The 23,895-nt window shown below is 35.0% G+C and overlaps 1 pseudogene across 6 annotated transcripts; it reads left to right on the forward strand.

Annotated features, from left to right (window-relative positions):
• Positions 1–503: 503 nt before the first annotated feature.
• On the forward strand, positions 504–23,895 carry LOC148789346 (NADH-ubiquinone oxidoreductase chain 1 pseudogene; annotated as a pseudogene). 6 transcript variants are annotated; one of them, XR_016066756.1, is made up of 2 exons: positions 504–921; positions 23,749–23,895. The product of XR_016066756.1 is annotated as an NADH-ubiquinone oxidoreductase chain 1 pseudogene, transcript variant X3 (transcript). The 6 variants fall into 6 exon arrangements; XR_016066758.1 differs by lacking the exon at positions 23,749–23,895 and adding an exon at positions 12,962–21,287; XR_016066755.1 differs by lacking the exon at positions 23,749–23,895 and adding an exon at positions 3,800–4,835.

Genomic DNA, 23,895 nt, shown 5'->3' on the forward strand with positions numbered 1-23,895 from the left:
AAGCCTAAGACTAGATGAGAATGAACCTAAACAGTCACACTCTAATCACCAAAATGTGATGAAATTAAATTAGAATTAATTTCGAAAGGTAGAGATTAATAATATTAGACTAAATTAATTTTTTGGAGAGAATAAATAATTGTATCATTTATAAAAAATCCATGGGTTGGATTTTCAAAAGCTTAATTAATTGTATTGTTTATTTAGAATTTTTAGTCTTTTAAGTTAGTTAGATTAAGTTAATTGAGCTTGGATTAATTTATAGATTGAATTTATAAATTAAGAGAGACACTGGACTTTGGTGTTTTAATTGGATAAAATGACATTGATTTTAAAATGATGGGCTTATAATTAAATTGAATTTAATTTAAGGTCTATTGGACATAGGCTTGATCATTCAAAGCCTAGTCCATTGAAGTCCAAACCCAAGATGTAGTTTGATCTTGTCTATGTCAAAAGAGAAGTTCAGTTTGCTTGGAGGAGGTGGGGCCGAAACTTTCAGGACTTGGAGAGTGAAAATTCGGCTAAGGTGAGGTGGAAAGAGAGATAGGAGAGTTTGGATAGTCTACGGTTCTCCTAGTGTGCCGTGACTAAGTCATAACACAATCAACTCCCATTCTCTCCTATTTACGCACTTGCACACCAACTCGCCTCTCCCCATTCTCGATTTTTCTCTCTCTGACTTTTGATCCACCTTGGTTCTCTTAGATCAAAGGAGAAACGAGAAGTGGCCCAAAGCCCTTAATCAATAACGAGTGTTTGATTCTCCCTTTCCTTTCCTTTATCTTGCTAGCACGAGAAAAGGAAGGTCTCAGATGATTAGAGTGGATATCATTGGAGGATCTCAAGGTTGAAATCTAGACACGAACAATTGGGTTGGAGAGAAACACCGCACGAAGCCGATCAAAAAACACGATGAGGGTAAGATTATGTTTACATTCTTGCACTCTCTCGGTTCTCGTTTAAATCTTGGCCTATATTTTTTATTTATTGTACTATCAAACGCCTGGGATAGATTGAAGGCATAACCTTTGGTCAGGTCTAATTATTGCTTTAATATCGTTAATTTGAATATTTTGCTCTTCTGCATCATTTTTGGGCCTATCCACTTCCTTCAATATAGAATCAGCTTGCAAAAGAACACCAGGTTAGAGCCAATCTGAAATGGGTTCTAGCAATGTTTCTCTGACGCTCAAGTTGGTAAAGATTCAAAGTCTCTCAGAGAAAGACCGTAAGAGTTGGAGTTGGGAAAAAAAAAGTTGTACCTGATGATGGAGAACCACTATATATGGTGCCGTTGGATTATACAACTTACGTGCACCCTAGATCAACAACGTGATCTAAAGGTGCGCAGTGGGTCGAACATATTTTTAAGACAATGATAGAATGTGGTCCAATGGACAAAACCTGTTATACGGTTAAAAAGTTCTTGTAGGACTGCCTGTACCAGACTGATGTCCTTTTCACTAACTATGGAGATCTGTAAGATATATTGATACCCATTAGCGAGGTCTCAACCATCATTCTGCTAAGGTGTCATGACTTAAGGTCTTTTTGATCTTATGAAGCTCTCTAAGGTGGTAAATGGAAATATCCCACATCAGAAGTCCCCCCATTTATAAAGTTTCTATGCAATAAAATTGAGTAAGTTGAATTAATGAGACCTTCAAAATTCTGTTTGCAGTCTCATCGTCCAGTGGTCCTATGTAATTTCAAGTTTGCTGACCTCTGGGAGAGCATTTCACCTTGCGACCTCATCACGTTTTCAAATTATGTTTGGGTGCGTCCGATAAGGAATGAAGTGCTTTCTTAGATATTCGCACCCGGTTCTTAGGTTAAATACCAAATCTTATCCAAGAACCCTTTGTCCCATGAACTTCCCCTGTTGTGGAATTTTATTTTTGTCAAAGCACCTATCCTTTGTTCACTTTCTAGGCTAGTGAATTTTCTATCTGCTCTCGTTGATTTTGTAGCATCATCGTTGTCTCGTGGATCTTTTGAATGATTACAGCAAGAGGACTCTCAGCAATATGTTTAGAACATGAATGTAAATCTTTTCCTTCTCCTTGTGCTGATAATACTCTAGTGCTCATAGGTGAAGCTTCTAAGCCTTTTAATATGAGGCATGAGAATGTAGATTTATTTTTTAAGGAGCTCTAAATCTAGAATGCCCTTGTCTAGGTCTTTCCTCGACGCTAACTGCCAACTATCTTAATACCCTTCGGTAAGTTTTTTATTTTGAATGATTATGAGCTCGTACTCCCCTTCCTTGGACAGTAGGATACACCTTCCTCCCTTCCAATGCCAGACTCTCTTTGTTGCCTATTTTGAAGCAAGATTGAGGTTGTGTTTGCATCCCTTGGTTGAAGAAATTCTTAGAAACTTGGGTCTTTGCATTTCCTAGTTCCTTCAGGAATATCTCTGCTTTCATAATTTTAATGGCCCACTTTCGTATTGAGCCTAATTACAACAACTTCTATGCTCTTCAACAATTGAACGTTAGGATTAGGGAAATGGTCTGTTCTATCTCACTTTTAAAAGGGGTTGTAAGTTGGTAACCTGTAAAACGTCTCATATACCGATTGGAAGAAAAACAACTTTTCTTTGTGCGTGCTGCCTCAAACTCTTCTTGGAATAATCCCAACAAGTGGTGCCTAGAGAAGATTTCCCTCGAGCTTTTAGGTCCTACCACTTGGGATGATCATTTCATAAAAAACATACTCCTTCGACATTAGTATGATTATGAAATGTTCGTGACAGAAGAAATTTTTCACTTGTTAGCTTGTCACCTGCATATTTTGATCTTAGTTCTTCTTATTTTGGTGTATTACTCTTTGTTGAGATTATGATCTTTGTCCTGTGGATGATATCTTTCCTAATCTTTGTTCGTGTTATCTCAGCACATACTATCATAGCTTCTCATAGTGTGCAAATGGGGAACCTTCTTCAGCAGAAGAGATCCGCTTCTACGTGTGCCTCATTTTCATCACGCCATTTACCGTCCCCAACTAGTACTTCAGCTCCTTTTAGGAATTTTTCTAATACTTCCCAAGCACCTAGTAGTAGGCTGCACAATACTGCTATTGTTCCTGGCCCGGTATCAATGCTAAAAAGTGATCCAGTAGTCTAATTGGTCCCTGTTGAGATAAATTTTAGGGATGTCGAAGGTATTCCCACTACTGTTTCTGTTCCATCTCAACGCAGAGGAAATTGATAAGCTTAGATGACTATGAAGAAGACGATGATGAAATTATCTATGTTTCTGTATGTTTGCTTTCCAAAAAGGGGGTTTCCATTTCTAAACCCAAGGCTTAAGCTCCAAACAAGAAAGTGAGCAGGTACCCCAACAGTGGTGCCACCAAAGGTAAGGGCAAAGTGGATTCTTATCTGGATCCTTTAACCAACTTGCGCTGGAGGAGAGCTTTGTTTCTGTTTTGGTAGATAAATATGTGCCTATGAAGAAACAACTGGAGGAGCAAGAAAAATTGCTTAATGAGTAGAGGGCCATTTGGCTAGCGACACGAGAGCTAGCTTCTGAACCTGAGAACCCTAGGGCAATTCTCCGCCTCAAGTGGAATGTGTGAGAAAATTCCTCAGTTTTAAGTTCAATTACTGGTGGGGTGTATTTTTATTTATATCGTGGGACTCTTCTGCATCTTAATCAGATGAAACTGGCTATAAGCTCTGCTCCTCAAATCGACACTTATGCTTCCAAGCATCTAACAAGCGTAGGTAATTCAACTATCATTTTCCAATTTTCTTGTTGTTCACATTCTAATTCTGACTTATTTGTATCTAGTTCAATCAAATTGTCCACGAGTTGCCCGTTCAAGCTGCGAATTTTCATGATTAAGCTGCTCATGCTAAGAAGAAAACGAAAGCTGCTGCTGCAGGGGTCCAGGAGGTGCAACAGAAATATGAGTTGTTGGTTATCCAAGACTAGAGCTACATGGAACCCGTGGCTCAAGAAAGCAGGAATGAGAGAGTCAGATAAAACTTTTGATTGAGATGAAGGAGGAGGCTAAAGCAAAACTGATCGAGACTCAACTTCAGTACAATGATCTTAATTGCACTCATCAACAAGGAATAGCTTAATGTAAGAGTAGTTCCACAACAGTCACGAATATAAGCAAATTGTTGCACAGAATAGGATTCAAGGAGTCAGGGCTTTTATGAAATCCCCAGTCTTTGATTTGATTGTTGAATATGTGGGACAAGTGCACCGCTCAGATCCAGTTCTTGAATGGCTTCAAAGAGGACTTCAATGTCTGGATCCTGGACTCTTCAAAGGATCAAAACTGCAATTTCTACCGTGGGGCTGTGGAAATTCATTTAGATAATGAGTTCTATGCTCTATTACCTAGTTCTCCTGTTCATCTTATGGACAAAGATGTCAAGGCGGCCGCTCAAAACTTGATCCAATCTGTTCAAATGGGGTCCTCTTTCGAAGTTCTAACTATTGTTGAGACAGTCCATGACCCTGTTCTTGATCCTAATTATCCATCGGAATATTTCATCAAAGAAGTTGTCCACCCAACATTAACTGAATTTGAGGTCCAAATTCAAAGGGTTGAGGTACGTGCTACAAAAGAGCCTGTTATAGAACCTGAGACCCCTTTATCCTCTTTAACTGTTGCTCTTGAAAATGTTGTTGGTTCGAATTCTTTGCCAGTTGCTGAATATATTGAGGGTAATGTTCTCCCTTCAGATGATTAAACTCTATTTATATTTGGTGGCGTGTGCGCCATTAAAACATTTCAGATACAAATTTTGTAATATTTTGAATGTTTTTTAGGTCCTTACCGTTGGCAGTGTGAGAGGCTTGAATATTTTCACTTTTGGTCCCACTAAATAGGGTCATTCTCACTTTTGGTCCCGCGCTTTAGGTGCTCAACACTTGTAGTCCCAAAACTCTAATTTTTTAACACTTTTAGTCCCGCGCCGTTAAAAACTGACGGAAACAGCACGTGACTTGTCACGTGCCGTTAGTCAACTAGTATGGTACATGTTGGTCAACGGCAAAATATCACTTTTGGTCCCACTATATAGGGTCATTCTCACTTTTGGTCCCACGCTTTACGTTTTCAACACTTGTAGTCCCAAAACCCTAATGGAGAGTGGGACTGAGACATTCCAGCACAACAACGGCAAGTTCTCGGCGGTTCCTTGCAGTGAAAGCTCAAATGCAGAGAGACAGAGAGGCCTAAGAGCCGCCATGAATAAGGCTGGGAAGGAAAAAGAAACTGAGTGTGAGAGGGTTCTTTGTTTGAGCTGTGTTCATTGAGTCATCCTCTAGACCAAATCCTGCAACTTCTCAATCAAATATCACTGGTATGGTAAAATACAGAGAGACAGAGAGGCCTAAGAGCCGCCATGAATGAGGTTGGGAAGGAAAAAGAAACTGAGTGTGAGAGGGTTCTTTGTTTGAGCTCGAGCTCGACGAGCTCACCGAGGTTGAGCTCGAGCTCGAGCTCGATACATTATTTTCGAGCTCGAACTCGAGCTCGCTTTCTCGAGCTCGATTTTGTTCCAGAAATTGCAGAAGAATAGAGGTGGGAAGGAGAGGAATTTTTACAACATTACATACAAAATTTTTCAGAAATTTTGCTAATCGATAATGGTCTTCCATACAACATTACAACTCTTTTATAAAACCAAACAACAACAACAAGAAATAAACAAATCATTGTCCCCTGAAAACACACTCAAACCCAAGAAAAAAAATTAAACAAGATGCTAAAAACACACCCAAACCATCTGATATCGAAATATAAGAGGAATCATTCAAGACGATGTATCGTTGAATCAGACCATGTGATTTTAAATCATACCGTCTGATAAGATCTAATAGACACAATCTTGTATATTTTTAAATTTCATATGAATCCGGTGCCCAAATTTTAAGATATCTTAATTATTGATTAAACTTTTTAATCTCATTATATATCTAATAAAAATAATAATTAGAATTTTTCAACCATCATCATCATCATTATTATTATTTTTGTTATTATTATTATTGTTATTATTATTATGATTTTTAGATTAATTCATAAGAATTACTAAATTTTGACATAAATTTATAAATAATAAAGAATCATAAGTGAATTACTTGTCAATTTAAAAAATATTAACGTAATACAAATATATATTAAAATATAACATAAAGTTCTATATATCATATTAAATAATAATTTTAATTATAAAAAATATTATAATTTGCTAAGTTGTTGATTAGATTTATTTTTGTATAAAGATTAAATATATAAATAAAAGTATCATAATTTATTATTATACAAAATAAAATAGATGATATTGATTAATAATTATAATATACGATCAATTTAGATTATAAAACTGATCAAATATTAGATATAAAATTAAATATATAAAAAAAATAAAAACAATATATAAAAAAAAAATTCACCAGCTCGCTAGCGGTGAACAAGTAAACATGAGCTCGAGCTCAAAGTCGAGTCGGCTCGACTCATCTGCCACCCCTATGACTAATGGCACGTGACTTGTCACATGCCGTTTCTGTCAGTTTTTAATGGAGTGGGTCTAAAGGTGTTAAAAAATTTATATTGCACCTTAATATAAAATACTATTTTATTGATATATATAAAATCAAAAAAAATATTTTAATTGAAATTGAAAATATAAACAGAATTATATTGTTGATGTCTTGGTCATATTAAATTATTTATTTAATTTAGACCTAACTTATTTAAATAAAATATTGAATAAAGTATATTTTTCACATTTTTATTTGGCATTCACAATATATATGTATATATCTATACATAAATATGAATAGAAAAAGACACAAATGTTCAATCAATTTGGTCAACCCTTATAACCAATTTCTGTCACATCAAAAATACATATACATATATTCAACATTCTCACACCTATATACCTATATTTGGAAACAACTAATCCAAATATATTATGAGTTTTCGCACAAAAACCAATAAAGCATTTCTATCTATTTCTAAATGTTGAAAATTGAAAATGAAAATGAAAACACAACCAAACGGGCCCTAGGATTTTGGGACTACAAGTGTTGAACACGTAAAGCCTGGGACCAAAAGTGAGAATAACGCTATCTAGTGGGACCAAAAGTGATATTTTGCCGTTGACCAACATGGACCATACCAGCTGACTAACGGCACGTGCGTGTCACATGCCGTTTCCGTTAGTTTTTAACGGTGTGGGACTAAAAGTGTTAAAAAATTAGGGTTTTGGGACTATAAGTGTTGAGCACCTAAAGCGCAGGACCAAAAGTGAGAATGACCCTATTTAGTGGGACCAAAAGTGAAATTTTGCCTATTTTGAATGTTTTTTAGGTCCTTACCGTTGGCAGTGTGAGAGGCTTGAATATTTTCTTAAGGTTTTACCTCATAGCTTACGAGTTTCAATCATGAAAAATTTTCTAACAAAGAACGTTTTAGGAGTATCTCTTTATGTTTGAATAGGTGAGTAGAAAGCCAATTAGATTGGTTGTTTTGCTATTCGTCAATCTTTATAAAGAAATATTATGATCAATATAGTAAGTATTCATCATTAGCTCATGTGTTTATTGTGCTTACATTGAAAATGGATTTCAATGTCACAACAAATACCGACTGACCGAAATCACAAATACTTATAATCACATATTAGTTTCAGACATAATAGTGATATTGTAGTTTATTTCGTTAGGGCCCTACTTGTCCGAATTATAGTGCATCGCTTAATGGCTTTACCGGCTTTCATTTTCATCTCAATCACAATATTTTTTTTTACTCGGTACCACACAGCACACAACTCGTATGATATCCCATCAACATTAATACCACACAGCACACAACTTGTATGATATCTCCATCACCAATCATATCACATAGAGCACAACTTGTATGATATGTCACATAATCTCCACTCATCAATGACAACATACGGTTCGTCACTAACCGTATCATCATAAGCCATTGCATTATACCCTATCCCAGTTAGGTAAGCCATCTTCTATTTCAATTCACAACAACAATACCATTAACTTCGTCATTCAATTCTATTTAATAATTATTTTCTCATCAATAACTTTCATATTCGATTTTGTTCACCAATTAATTACATCTCAATTATATATAAAATCCTTTGGACGTAACAATTCTCTCCTCCTAATTTACTTTTTGTCCCCGTAATTAACTAACTTACCTGTTCAATTGACAAATAGGGATACCTCTCTCTCATATGCTCCTCAACCTCCCAAGTCGCCTCTCTCAGAGAATGATGACTCCATCTCACCTTTACCATTGATATTTCTTTATTTCTCAATTTTCTTATATTTTTGTCCAAAATCTCTGCTGGCTCTTCCACATATTTTAACTCTTCAGAAACCTCTATCTTTGGTTGATGGATAACGTGATTAGGATCATGTCAATATCGTCGCAGCATCGAACATAGAAAACATCATGTATTTTTGACAACTCTGCTGGTAATGCTAGTGGATACACTAGTTGTCTAGTTCTTTAAGTAATTTCATATGGCTCCAATATATCTCCGACTCAACTTTCCTTGCTTGCTAAATCTCATGATTCCCGTCCATGGAGATATCTTCAGGAAAATCTTATCACCTACTTCATATTCCATCTCCCTACAATGTTTATCAACACAAATCTTCTATCGATCTTGCTTTGCTTTCAAACACATCTTAGTTACTTGTATCTTCTCCATTGTTTCCTGCACCAATTCAGAGCCTTCCAATTGTCTTAATTCCTCTATATCCAACAGATTGGACTGCGGCATCTCATTTCGTATAAAGCTTCATATGGGATTATACCAATACTAGAATGAAAACTATTATTATACGAAAACTCCATTAAAGGTAGATGATCATCCCAGTTGCCCTTAACTCCATTGTACAAGTTCTCATCATCTCTTCTAGGGTTTGAATCGTTCATTTTGACTGCACATCAATCTGAGGATGAAACACAATACTGAAATATCTAACGACTTTTCTAAACTTCCCCAAAAACATGAGGTGAAATCAAGGATGTCTATTTGACACAATAGATAGAGGTACTCCATGTAATCTCACTATTTCAGAAGCGTACAACCCAGCTAACTTATCTAGAGAGTTAACTATCTGTACCGACAAGAAATGAGCGTCTTTCGTCAGTCTATCTACAATTACCCACCTAGCGTCATGCTTCCCGAGTGTACGCAGTAACCCTACAATAAAATCCTTAGTGATCTTTCCCATATCCATTCTGGTATAGATAAAGGTTAGAATTTTACATGCTGGTGCCTGATGTTCTGCCTTTACTTGTTGATATGTCATCAATTAGCCATAAATTCAGCCAAATCTTTCTTCATTGTCTTCCACCAGCGGTAAGCTCTTAAATTTTGATACATCTTTACATCACCAGGATGCATCGCATATGGTGCATTATGAGCTTCTCGCAAAATCTCCTCTCGTAATCCATCTATGTCAGGCACACAAACTCGTTTCCCATTACCATCATTCTATCTCCTCTTAGCAAAAAATTGGATTTCTTACCCTATTTCACTCTTTCCATCATCTATAACAAGAAAGGGTCTCGAGCATGTGGTTCTTTGATTTGCTTTACAAAGTCTGGCTTAAGTTGCAAAGGTGCCAACAAACGTGCTACCTGATCAATCTCCAATTTTCTATTCATAAATCTCATCTCCAATAGCATTATCTGATTATGACTCCCCAGATTGGCTAATGTACTTGAACTCTTTCTATTCAAGGCATCTGCTAAAAGAATCGATATGGCTCGGGAATTCGTCAGAAGCGTGAACTAAAAAAATTATTTAAAACGGTTCAAAGGGGTGTTCCCTTTGAAATTCTAGTGCATTCGGTGTTTGTCAAAAGCATAATAAAAAAAATATAAGCATTCTAGACATGTGACTAAGGATGAAACAAAAGCATAGAAAGACAACATGTAACTTTACCTTTTGTTTCTATAAATGAACAGCAACGTACGATATTTTCATTTTCGTTCCTCTTTCATTCACTTTAGGATCCAAATTAGAATCCCTCTAATTTATCCATACCACACAAAGGAAGAGATATAGTTATTTTTCTATTGCTAGAGAGAACAAAGAACAAGAAGAAAAACAACTCAAAACAAACACTATGTTTAGTGCTTTTGGATTGTTTGATGTTCTAATTTGAATTCAATTCAATATAGAACAAAAAGGAGAATGTTTTGCAAGAGAAAAAGAGCAAATTTTGTGGATCATGTCATGGTTTTCCTTAGATATGTGTGTAGTTTTGTATATTACATACAATTAAATTTAAAATTCAATAAGTACCAAGTTTGTCTCCAAGGCAACCTATACACACACATGTATATAACCTTCAATCATGACAAAATAAACACTTCATTATCTTCATCATAGGGAGGAGTTTCAACTCCTTAACTTGCTTCAACCTCCCTCAAATGCGCTTGAACTTCAAGTATGGACCGGGCTTGATTAAAATCAAATTAAATTAAGCCCAAGCAAAGTCCATTAGACAATAATTAATTAAATTAGTTTTAGCCCAACTAAATTCAAAGATTCATTTAATCCAATTAAGTAAATCTAAGTTGAATCTCTAATTAATTGATCTAATCAATTAATTAAGCCAAACCAAATAAATTAATCTAATTAATTTAAAGGTCTTAAGCCCAAAATTAATTCATCCAATTAAATAATTCTTGAGCCATCCATCAAAAGAATTATTAAATAATGATTCTATTATTTATATATTCTCCTTGTATTAATTTAATGAATCTAATTTAATTCATTATTTCCGATTAACCATTAATCGGAAACGCCTGTCACTATGGGTGGTTGTCTAGCAACGGTTCATGGCACTAGAGACTAGGTGAATGTTGGGGTAAACGTTTAGTCTCTCGAGTTCCATATAAGTGTTTTCCTTCCGTCAACCATCTCCCGACCTTAGTCTTAGGTAGGAGTGGGCGTCAGGTCTGGTTAATTAGGCTCAGGTTCATTGGGTCGGGTACCCGAGTCGTTGGGTAGTGTATAACATTACCCGATCTCCAACCCGAGTAGGGCAGGTACCCAGTTAGTTAGGTACCCGACAGTTGGGTTGGGGTAATTTTATATGGAAGTTTAATTTTTTTTATTATTTTTATTATGAAGCAATGAAATTTTATTAATAAAATAAATTGCAATGACAGAGAATCACAAGAGACATTGCTCCAAAGTAGTCCAGTCAAATATCAATTATGGTTGAATCAACTCCCAATTTTGTCAGCTCTACAAGGAAAAAAAAGAATTGAGATTAATATAAATAAAAATATATAAAATTTAATATAAAACAATGCAAAAAAAATAAAATAAAATAAGAAGTACCTTGCTCAAATATTTCAATTTTACTTAAATCTTCTTCTATGCTTATTGGCTTGGAATCTTTACAAATCCAATCTTGAGTACAAAAAATAGCTTGAACAATTTTAGGAGATAGTGAGCTCCTAAATGCATCAAGAACACGACTACCAGTGCTAAATGCGGCCTCTGAAGCAACAGTTGAGACAGGAACTGCCAATATATCTCGAACCATCTTTGAGAGAATCGGAAACCTCTGAGTGTTCAATTTCTTGCATTTTAATATATTAAACTTTTCTCTATACTCTTCGACATCCTCATTGAAATACTTCTCTAACTTTGATTTCACGTGAACTTTTCCCCCTGTCATGTACTATATGTACTCTTGTTATAAAGAAAACCTGCGAGTCTCGTTCTCTTCATCATGCATAAACATTTTCTTTAATGAGGAAGAAGATGAAGAAACACTACTTGACGATGAACCCGGGCTTTTTAAAGTTCCTTGAAGAGTGTGTCCATATCTTAACTTGTAATCATTGAACAACTCATGAAGACCATCCCTTACTCTCTCTTTTATTGCATCACTTTGTTCAATACCACCATATAATTTACCAAAGGAAAATTCTATAAACCCCAATTTGTGACGTGCATCAAGTATCACACCATAATACAAAATCATATTCATCTTTTCAATTGATCTCCAATACTTGTCAAATTTTGCTTTCATTTTTCTTGCAATATCACTTAATTTAACATCATCACTATTCAACCATCTCGGAGAAGCAAATCAACTTCACATATTTCATGAAACATAATATTAGATGTAACATATGAAGCTCCAGAAATGCACAATGTGAGATTGTAAAACTGTTTCAAAAACTTCAATAGCATCTTTGCTCTATCCCAGTCGGATTCAATAGGAACCCCATCAAATGGTTTCTTTGAAAGATCAATCTTATAAGCAAAATCTATATCTTCATAAGCATCAAATGCCCTTTTAAGACATATCATAGCTTCTAACATCAAGTAGGTGGAGTTCCATCTGGTAGATATATCAAGAGACAATTATTTTTTTGTTTCTCATGTACCTAATTGCCTCTCTAATATGAGATATTACCTCATGCTCATCCTTCCCTTTCAAACCATCCTGAACCACAAGGTTGCTTATATGTGTCATACACCTCATGTGCACATATTTTCCACCTAAAATATTTTGACTCCAGTTTTCAAGTAAACCATAGCCCCATCATTAGACGATGCATTATCAACAGTAATCGTAAAAATCCTATCAATAACCCATTGAAGAAAATATTTCTCAACACCTCTACTAACTTCATCACTTTTGTGTCCGATAATTGGATAAAAGTTCAGAATTCTCTTATGTAAATTCCAATCATCATCAATAAAATGAGCAGTAAGACACATGTAATTGACTTTCTGAATAGATGTCAAAGTGTATGTTATAATTCAAACCTTTGAGCATGATTTTTAATAAATGACTTCAATTTTGCTCTTTCATTGACATACATATGGAAACTGTCTTTTGTTATTGTCCTTCTTGATGGATTAGCAAATAATGGACAAGCCACTGACATGAAATATCTAAATCCAGAACTCTCAACCGTCTTAAATGGGAGCTCATCTACAACCAACATATAAGACAAAGCCTCTCTAATTTTCTCTTGATCAAATCTCCAATTGACAAGAGGAGCCTCTTTTTCGCCTAAATGAATTGTTTGAAAAGGTAATCTCGTCTGATTGGTGGAAACATAATGAGGTATATTCTTGCAGGATCCAAAGTGGTTCTTTAGAGGCCTTGTTCGATGTACTTTTGGATCGACTTTGATTTTCCTATTATAATATTTGCATCTAACCTTTTGCACTTTATCTTTTCATAGTAAAATTTATGAAAATTATCCCACCAAGGTGATCTAGAACTCACTACCCTCTTTTTTTTTTCTTAGAATCAAGTGGAATATCGTTCTCATCCTTTGACATATCATACCGTTGTCAACATCAAAATCAAGATTATCAACATGATCATCACTGACTTGATTATGAACCATGTTCATATTTATGCGTTAATCTTGAGCATCAGATAAATCTACAGTAGGTGAAGATTAAGATTGAGAATTTGACATCTGCAAGATTAAAACATCCACATGTAAGATAGACAAGATAATCTAAGAATCACTTCAAAAATATAGTCTAAGAATCACTCCAAAAATATAGCCTAAGAATCACTTCAAAAAGCACAACCGCCTACACTTCAAAAGGAGAAAACAGAGCAAGTTGCAAGCAAAAATGTGACTAAGAGAAACCTATCACATTTTACAGTTTCAACCATCTCATGCCAATAAATATCCCCTCATCTGTGATTATATAATTATATTCTAAGTAATCTTATTTGAATTTACATTGAAAAATTCAGTACAATTTTTTATGATGTGCGAAATTATTGTTGGGCTATGTTTGAGCAATGCAAGTATGATGTCGATCATGAAAACTTCACCTTCTTCCTATTAGTAACTTGTTAAGAACTATAGGCAATTGGTATTTGAGGTTCAGATGTATAAACAGAAAGAAAAGGAGAAAAATGAAATCAATTGAACAAATTCCTAATCCCAAAATCCAACTCAATACACTCTCAAACGAAATTCCAAGTTTAAAACTAAAAACTAATCTTAAATGCCATAAAACCCAATTAATTAGAAGAATCCAAGTCACTTTGACATTAAGATTTAACTACTGCTCATACGTCGCATAACTTCAAAGATGCAAGGATCAAAACTCTAGAATGAGAAACAAAAAGAAGAGGAGAAAAGATGACATTGATCGTGGTGAATAGCGACGGCGAGTGGCGGCTGGGAAGGGTGAGAACTGAGAACAAGATGGAAGTGGCAGCTGAAAATGGAGCAACAGCAGGCAGCAACACTGAGAGAGAGGGAGAACTAGAGAAGTAGAAAAGACAGGTTGATTTCATAAACCCTCTCCAATTATTTTGCCCCTTTTGAATTTGAATACCCGATCGGCTTAATCGGGTTGGGTTTTAAAACCCCGAACCCAATCCGATTAAAAATAGGCGAGTTTCGATTTATCTGAACCCACCATAAAAATTCAAAAAACCCGCCCCGATTTACCTAAATTAGGTCGGGTCGGGTCGGGACCCAATTTATCCGACCCATTTGCCCACCCCTAATCTAAGGTATGGAATTGGGTGTCGGTTCCCATCCTAAACTAGGAAACTATGTTGAATACTTAAGATGTATTTACTCTATTGATCGATAAAGGAAACCATTTCCTATTCGACCAATCGCTATGGCCATAGATTTAGAGAGTCTAAACCATCTCAGAGCGCATAGGAGATATATCCATCATATACTGATAGGGAACGAATTCTATCTTGAAATCCACCATCCTTAATACATAATGCGACAACACTGGACAAGGCTTATAATAACCACATTGAAGACACCGTCATCTCCAGATCCAAAATATAGCCATCATACGCTTGTGACTGCCATGATTACTCGAGTTCAATAACTAATCCTGTACTATTGGTGTTGGAACTCAAGTCATACTGACCAATCTCCAAGGCTTCCATATGATGATTTCCACGAGTCAGTTCAATCAGTTAACAACCTTGTCAACTAATCCACTAAAATTACATAAACATCCCATGTCTTTACCAATGAAACACGACATTCATCCAATAAATATAATATTTAGTTCAAGTTTCTATAGGACTCTCGATGTCCAGTCTCGAGGTCCTCGACATGAAACATTTCAAACCAACCCTCAAATATTTGTTTGATAGTTGACATCCAATACGCAGCGTAACTATATGGGTTATTCAATCAGTCTGTGAGCATTTGTTGTGATGTTAAAATACCGTTCAACGTAAATAGTAAGCACAACAAACACATGGTGCCACTGATGAATGCTTATGCATTCATCAAGATAATATCACATTCATAAAGATTGCTAAATAGTTCCCAGAACCGCCAATCCAATTGGCTTTCTGGTCACCATTTCTAACATCTGCTACCACATTTGCCTTCCCTGGATGGAAGTTAATAATTCAATCATAGTCATTTAACAGTTCTATCCATCTTCTTTGTCACAAATTCAATTCTTTCTATGTCAAGATATATTTCAAACTTTTATGATCAGTAAAGATCTGAAATTTTTCTCCATACAAATAGTGTCTCCAAATCTTTAATGCATGCACAATCATAGCCAACTCCAGGTCATGTGTGGGATAATTTAACTCGTGAGTCCTCAATTACGAATAAGCATAAGCATAAGTAATTACCTTTTCATTCTGGATTAACAAACATCCCAAACCCTGTTGAGAATCTATATAAACCACATATCCACCGCCACTGGAAGGCAAACCAAATTTGGAGTTGAGGTTATTCTTTTCTTCAACTCATCAAAGCTTTGTTACACTATTCAGTCCACTTAAATGCTACTCCCTTCCTCATTAATTTTGTTAAAGGACCAGCAATTATGGAGAATCCCTCAACAAATCTGCTGGAATATCCAACTAGCCTTAAGAAACTTTGAACTTCAGTTGCATTCTTTGGTACTCTCCATTCTGTAATAGCTTTCACTTTTGAAGGGTTAGGCACCCCATCACCAGATACCACGTGCCCCAGGAAAACCACCTTATTTACCAAAACCTCACATTTGCTTAATTTAGCATACAGTTCTTTCACTTTTGAAATTTGCAACACTATTCTCAAATGTTGCTCATGCTCTTCCCTATCCTTTGAGTACACCAAGATGCCATCTATAAAAAAAATAACAAACTGATCCAAATATTCCTGAAATGTACGGTTCATCAATGCCATGAACGTCGCTGGTGCATTTGTTAACCCAAGTGGCATCAACAAAAACTCATAATGACCATAACGAATATAAAATGTTGTTTATGGTATGCCTTTCTCTGCTATCCTCAACTACCAATACCCAGACCTCAAATCATTCTTTTAAAATTTTGTAACCCCCTTTGACTGGTCTAGTAGGCCATTAGTTCTCGACAATGGATATTTATTCTTAATTGATGCCTCATTTAAATGACAGTAATCGACGCACAACCACATACCACCATCTTTCTTCTTCACAAATAGGACTTGGTGCTCCGACCGTGAAGTAGTCGACATGATAAACCCTTTTTCCAATAATTCTTCTATTCGCATGTTAAACTCTTGTAATTCCAACGGGGCCATTCTGTACGGCGCAATACAAATCGGGCAACTCCTAGGAGAGTTTCTATGACAAAATTTACTTCTCTATGTGGTGGCAAACCTAGTAAGTCATCAGGAAATACTTAAGGAAAGTCTCTCACTACCGAAATTTCCTGCAATGTGGGATTAACCCTCTCAGTATCCATCACATGGGGCAGATATGCCTCACAACCTTTTAGGATCAATTGTCTTGTCTCAATGCCCGATATATGGCACTACTTGACGATCCCCCACAAATACTACTTTCAGTTCATCAAAATATTCGATCATCAATTTCTTTACAGTCAACTATTGTTTTATGTTGTGTTAGCCAATTCATATCTAAAATCACATCAAATTCCTTCAAATCCATCACTAGAAGATCCGTAGGTAAATTTACATTTTCGATTCTCACTAAGCTCCTTTTCTTAACACTATTCACTACCACACCCTTTACCACGAGCAAATAAACCATCATATTATATCCCAAGGGGCTATTCTCACCAGGTATTTTAGATGCAAGTTCTGATGATATATATGAATACGTAGAGCTAGGATCAATCAAAACATAAGCCTCAACGTCAAATAACAAGATCGTACTTGATATCACTTCATCCGATGTTGGAGTTTCCTCCCTAGTCATGGTATATATCTTTGCTTAGGTCTGGGCCTGAGTAGCTTATGCTCCGGCCTACCTTATACTGCTACCATAGCGTGGTCACTATTTCTGTTGCCAATGCTTCTACCTCTGCTTTTGCCTCTGTCTCTCTCAGCTCCTCTGACATTACTTCCAACACTACTTCGGATTTGGGTCCCACTAAACGCACTTTTACATAAATTCGCAGTCTGATTAGGACAATCCATGGACATGTGTCTTCTACCCCTGCAATTATAGCAAATTCTGGGTATAGCACTTGGTCCCCAACACTATCCCAATTGTCGTCTCCCACAAATAGAACAACTCGGAGTGAAAATTGGCCCCATCCGATAACTCTGTCCAACTCCCCTACCTGATCCAATAGAAGGCATAGTAGATAGACTGGGCTCAATCAAACCTCTATTGGAGCCCATTAGACCCCCAAACCTCGGCCCGTTATTTGCTCGAAAACCAAGACCACCACACGAAAAGTTCCCACCTCCTGCAGAAAATGAACTACCGATTTCTCTCTTAGTCGGCTTACTCGACTCCCCTATTGTATTTGTTGACTTTCTCTTTTCTTCCTTTTCTTCTTGTCCTTAGTCACCGCCTTTTCCATCCGTACTGCTGATTCAAACAGAGTTTTAAATTCGTAGTTCTGACTGCCAGCCCCCTTTTTATCTCGGGTAGTAGCCCTTGCTCAAAAAGGTAATGACGGTCCTCCTGTGCCGCTGCTACCTCTGGTACATACTTAGCTAATGCAGCAAAACGACACTCATATTCTGCACTATTCATCCCCTTGCACTAAATTTGAAACTCCATCCTCTTCTTATCTCGGTACTTCTTGGGTCTATATTTATCATCAAACTCTTTCTGAAATTTAGCCCAAGTTATCTCTCTTGGCTCATATGCTCTCTTAACTGACCTATACCAAATCAGTGCATTTCCCACGAATAAAGAAACAACATACTAAGTTGATTCTCCAGAGTGCAATTCACTAAGTTCATCACATCTTCGACTTTTTCCCACCATCTCTCAGCAATCTCTGGGTCTAGGGTACCCTCAAATTCAGTAGCTTCCATCTTTCTAATTCTTTCATAATTAAAATCGATCGTAAGAACTATTGGTGCTAGGGTTGGAGCAGGTGCATGCGCCTGTGCAAGTAACTGTGCTTGAGCTTGAAAGGCCATCTGGGATATCTGTGCATACTCTGGTGGTAGTCCTACCGCTAGAGCACCACTAGGAGGAATTGGAGCATTAGCACCAACACCTCTCGATCTACCTCCATCTCACCTGCACTCGCAGGTGCCATTGAGCTCTCTACGGACTCCGCTGACTCTTCCCTACTGACTATTAGGTCAGCAAGTGTACCTTGAGAAGACATCCTATATTAATTAATTCAATCATTGGACACATCTCGCAATCAATCTATCACCCTAGAAATGTAAACCTGCTCTGGTACCACCTAATGTAACACCCCCTACAATGTTATACCTAATTACCACTAATTATCATACACTCCCTTATTAAAACCCTTCTTATAAGACATTTTCAGTTATCAATATAATATATAAATGTCTCATGAGATAACAGGTATGTTCAAAAGATAATATTTACTCTCCCCAAATGTCCTCATTTGCAAAATTCCAAAATAAAATAATGCAACAACCAGTTGTACATGATTTTTAATGCAAATCGGTCTAGAGACTGGCATATTTACTATTCTCATAGCAAAAGTCTTGATTTCAAATGTCATAGTTGACCCACCTATTTATAGAAATGGTAAGGCTTAAACTCCAATGATTAATCAGTGTGATCTATCTCCTAAAAAGTACGTGGCAAGATGTGAGCGAGCTACCTACTCAATAAGTATAGCCAAGTAATCTATATATATATATATATATATATATATATATATATATATATATATATACGTTGTCAGTCAAACATAATACAATCATATGAACCTCCCAATATTTGAAAAATAATGCCAGTCGATATAAGAAATCACAAATGCTTATAATCACAAAGTAGTTTCCGACATAATAGTGACATTTTAGTTTATTTCCTTTGGGCCCTACTTGACCAAACTGAGTGCATCACTCAATAGTTTTACCGGCTATCATTCTCATCTCAATCACAATATTTTTGTTTGCTTGGTATCACACAACATACAGCTCGTATAATACCCCATCAACATTGATACCACACATTACACAACTCGTACTATATTCTCATCACCAATCATATCACACAGCACACAATTTGTATGATATGTCACATCATCTCCACTGATTAATGACAACAAACCAACTCGTCATTAACTGTATCATCATAAGCTATTGCAGTATGCCCCTTCCTAGTTAGATATGCCATCTTTTATTCTAATTCACAATAACAATACCATTAACTTCGTCATTCAATTCTATTTAATAGTTATTTTCTCATCAATAACTTTTCTATTCGGTTTCGCTCACCAATCAATTATATGACCACATAATCATCCATCTCACTTCCGTACAATACAACCACATATAACACGTAAAACAATTTCATCGATGTCAAGGTAACCCAGCAAATAGTCCACGGTCAAATATATAAACAACCAATATATTATATCCATATATATTGATATAAGCAATCAATATATACATAATAATATACATATATATATATATAAATCAATTAGCTATACTTACCTCAAATCTCAAAGTGCTTTAGATCACACAAGGAACTACTCAATCCTCTATTTTTTGTCGTCCCATCCTATAATTAGGTATTATACGTATAATCAATATATATAGAATATCATAAACTCGAAATAAACTATTATATAATATTTATATGTTTTCCACCGCTCTTTTAACATTTCATTTACATTGAAGTTCAACCCTCTGTTCCATTTTCTTTTAAATAACTAGACTTTCTAAACCTCTCAGGTATATGTTTAATTTATCAACCAACTCATAAAAATTTATTTAATCAAAAACCTCTTATACATTTATAACTATCATTTTTAATAACATCCCTAAGTTAGATTATCATTAAAAATCTCTTTCTCCCTCTTTAATAACATAATATTTCTTAAATATAATTTTTAGAATATTTCTATGAATTTTCTTATCGTTACTATATAATTTAAATGGGTTAAATGCAATTTAACCCCCTGTGAAATGTGAAATGTGCAAATAGCCCCCTATGAAAAAAATTAGCAAATTACCTCCCTATGTTTCAATAAATGAAGCAAATTACCCCCTTATATATGGTTTAGATAGGGGGGTAATTTGCTATTTTATTTTTCACAAAGGTTTTTTTATTGCTCATTTCTCAAATCATAAAGGGTAAATTGCATTTTTTCCTAATTTAAATTAAACACCAATATATAGAATTACATATTTGGTTAATAATTCTGATGAAATTGCACAAATTAACTATACTAATATTTAAATCTAACAAATCTAACAATTTAATTAATCAAATATATCATTTTTATATCAAATGAAATATTTAATCTGACTCTAATTTAGATAGTTAAACTCATTAAATGTTTGAGTTAAATTGTACAATGGTCAATATAAACAATATTTAATAAACAAACTAATTAAATAATATAATAATAAAAATTAATATAAAATTTAAAACAATGTGTTTCTAACCCCTGTTCTTTGCTAGAGAGAAAAATTGCAACTTACCAAATTGCTCAAATACACACACATATATATATGTATTTAAAAGAGAGTGGCGGTGGGTTGGCATGTGGCTGCACCCCCTTTTCATATTATTTTTTTATTTTGTTTAATTTTTTTAATAATTATCATGCCGTCCTACCTAATTTTCTAATTAATATAATTTGCTCTCAAATATTAAAACGAATTCCAATTTATCCGTTCAAATTTTATTATATTCCATTTTCAACTTATAATTTATTTAAACTCTTAATAATTATCATTTAGTTCAATTTATTTTTAAATTTCTTAATAATTACCATTTAATCTCTCAATTATATATAAAATTCTATGCACGTCACACTGTGTTTCATTGGTTGGGAACATAGATCATCTATGCAATTTTTGTAGGTCAGTCGGCAATGTAATCAATTGAGTAAACTGACTCGCGGGAATCATCATATAAAAACCTTGAGGGCTTGGTCGGTATGACTTAGATTCTAAGTTCAGATAGTACAAGATTAGTCTTTGGACTTGAGGATCATGGCAGTCACGTGCATAGCAAAAACTGTATGTTGGATTTGGTGAGGGGTCATTATGTCACAAGACATGATCATCATAAACCTTGTACAATGCAATTAGAGTATGTACCTAGGACGGTGGACTCCAACAACGGATTTTGTTTCTGTTTGTATGTGACAGTGGGATCTCCTATGCAGTCTGAGATGGTTGGCCAAATTAATTGATCAATTAGGGATAAGTTACCTAGATCGGCTTAGTAATGTAAACACGTCCCGAGTATCAAGTAAAGTTGCCGATCTCCTCCCTTTCACTTTGTCTATATGCGAAAATGTCTTCTTGGTGATATAGCATATACGTGTCACATATAAACATGCTCAGCATATAGTATAATCCATGCAACTAGCATTCCGATGATATACAGTATGATTAAAATAAACACAATTATATGCAGGAAATACATGTCTACAAATGCAAAAATGGATATCAGTAACCTGTACATCCAATGTAAAACTATTTTTTTTATTTAAAAACTATTTCTAATTAATCTAAGATAATTTAATTTTTAAAAAATTCTAATTTTAATTAAATTTAAAATCAATCAAAATTATCAATTTTATAAAATAAAGAGAAAATCAGAAAATCTAATTTTATGAAAAAATAAAAGACGAAAAACGGCCTAGTTGTTTGGCCGTTCCAAGTCGGCCCAGGGTACGCGCACACTGAACCTGTCTGCACAGTGCCACATGCGTTGTAGCTCCTGCCAGCACGTAAGCCAGTAGGCGTGCTGGCCAGACAACGCGCAGGCGCATGCGATAATACAAAAAGTATTCATGTGAATCACAACTCAACCTCTTCGACACATATATAAAGTGGTCGTTGAACCTCATTGAAAACACACAAAGATAGAGAATGAAGAGCAAAGCAATGGAAGAAAACCAAATGATTCTCTCTACAAATTTCTTCGAGTTCTATTCAAAGACGCTCAAGGTGGAGATCGAGTCATTTGTCAAAGGTGCACCAAATTATAGCATCCAATTCAAAATTTCAGGCGCTAAGCCCTCGAATTAACTTTATAAATATTCAAATAAATCTCAAGAAGATCCAAGAGGTAAATTCACTTCTAAACGTCAAATTTCAAGGAAGACGATAGCATTTAATTCTGGATTACAGGCGTGATCCTCGAATTAACGTTATAGAAATTCAAATTCAAGTGCAAAGGAGATCTACGTGTAATTATCCTTCGAATTTGTCAAGTTTTACAAATACTACTTTTGAAGAAAAGAATCAAGGTATCGAATAGATATTTTAATTCAAATATTTTATGTTTTTGATAATTTATTTGTGTTTTGATTTTTCAGACACAATAAAATTGACGGTCACATTGTAAACGTTATATTACTTGAAAATAATTTAAATACTAATTTAAACTAATTTGTATAGTGTCTATAGACTAATTCAGAAAGTGAGATTGTGATTGGTCATAATAAATATGGAGTAAAAAGAATAATATAATTGCACAAGGATAAAGATCCGATATATGATAGAAGTGTTATGGCAGATAACACGCAAGAACAATTGAGGTGGTTAAATTACGAATATTGCCATTAAATTTATCATGTAATCTTGGGTCGCTATTATTGAAGAATATTTGAAAATTCACTATATTTAAAACAAATGAATTGAAAATAATAAGAATCCCATCTAATCATATTTATTATTTTAGTTAATGATAATATATTTCAAGTCTAATATTTTTCTAAATTAATAGTATTTTGTTAATTTTGTGATGTATATACTTTATAAAAATAATTTTATAAAAACATAAAATAAATAACTAGAAAAACTAGTATAGAAAATAGTTTAATAGTGAAATCACAAGATTTTGGTCTTTTTTATCCAGTACGAATAAAAGCTGAGAGAGAGTTGATCTCGCTGCATCATCAGATATATTGCTCTGTTTTATGAGTGTTTGTTTGGTGTATGCCGTCTTCATATATCAATAATTCTACCACTTCTATTAGGACTAGCCTCTTTACTCTTAGCGGACCGTAAAGTAATGACTTTTGTGCAACGTCGAAAGGGTCTTGATGAAGTGGGATCGTTGGGATTGTTACAACCTCTGCCAGATGGTTTGAAATTGATTCTAAAAGAACCTATTTCACCAAGTCTGGTGGCTCGGACCTTTGTACCTTTTGATTATGGTATGGTATTGTCAGACTCGAACATAGGGTTACTTTATTTATTTGCTATATCTTCACTAGGTGTTTATGGAATTAATATAGCAGATCGGTCTAGTAATTAGGGGGCGGCCGTTGGATATTTTTCCGCTGATGTCAATTTACAGGTGAAAAGGGAAGACATTTTCATTGGTGGAAATGAAGACATCTTGATATATATGGCAATGTAGCTGGCAAACTGTAAACAATGGTCTCCTGGCCAAATTATATTTTTCGTCCTATATTTAATGTAAAAATTGATTATGGCTCTTAAA

The sequence above is a fragment of the Sesamum indicum genome, linkage group LG1 (genome assembly GCF_026168435.1).
Source record: "Sesamum indicum cultivar Baizhima isolate 11 linkage group LG1, ASM2616843v1, whole genome shotgun sequence".
Classification (NCBI taxonomy): Eukaryota; Viridiplantae; Streptophyta; class Magnoliopsida; order Lamiales; family Pedaliaceae; genus Sesamum; species Sesamum indicum.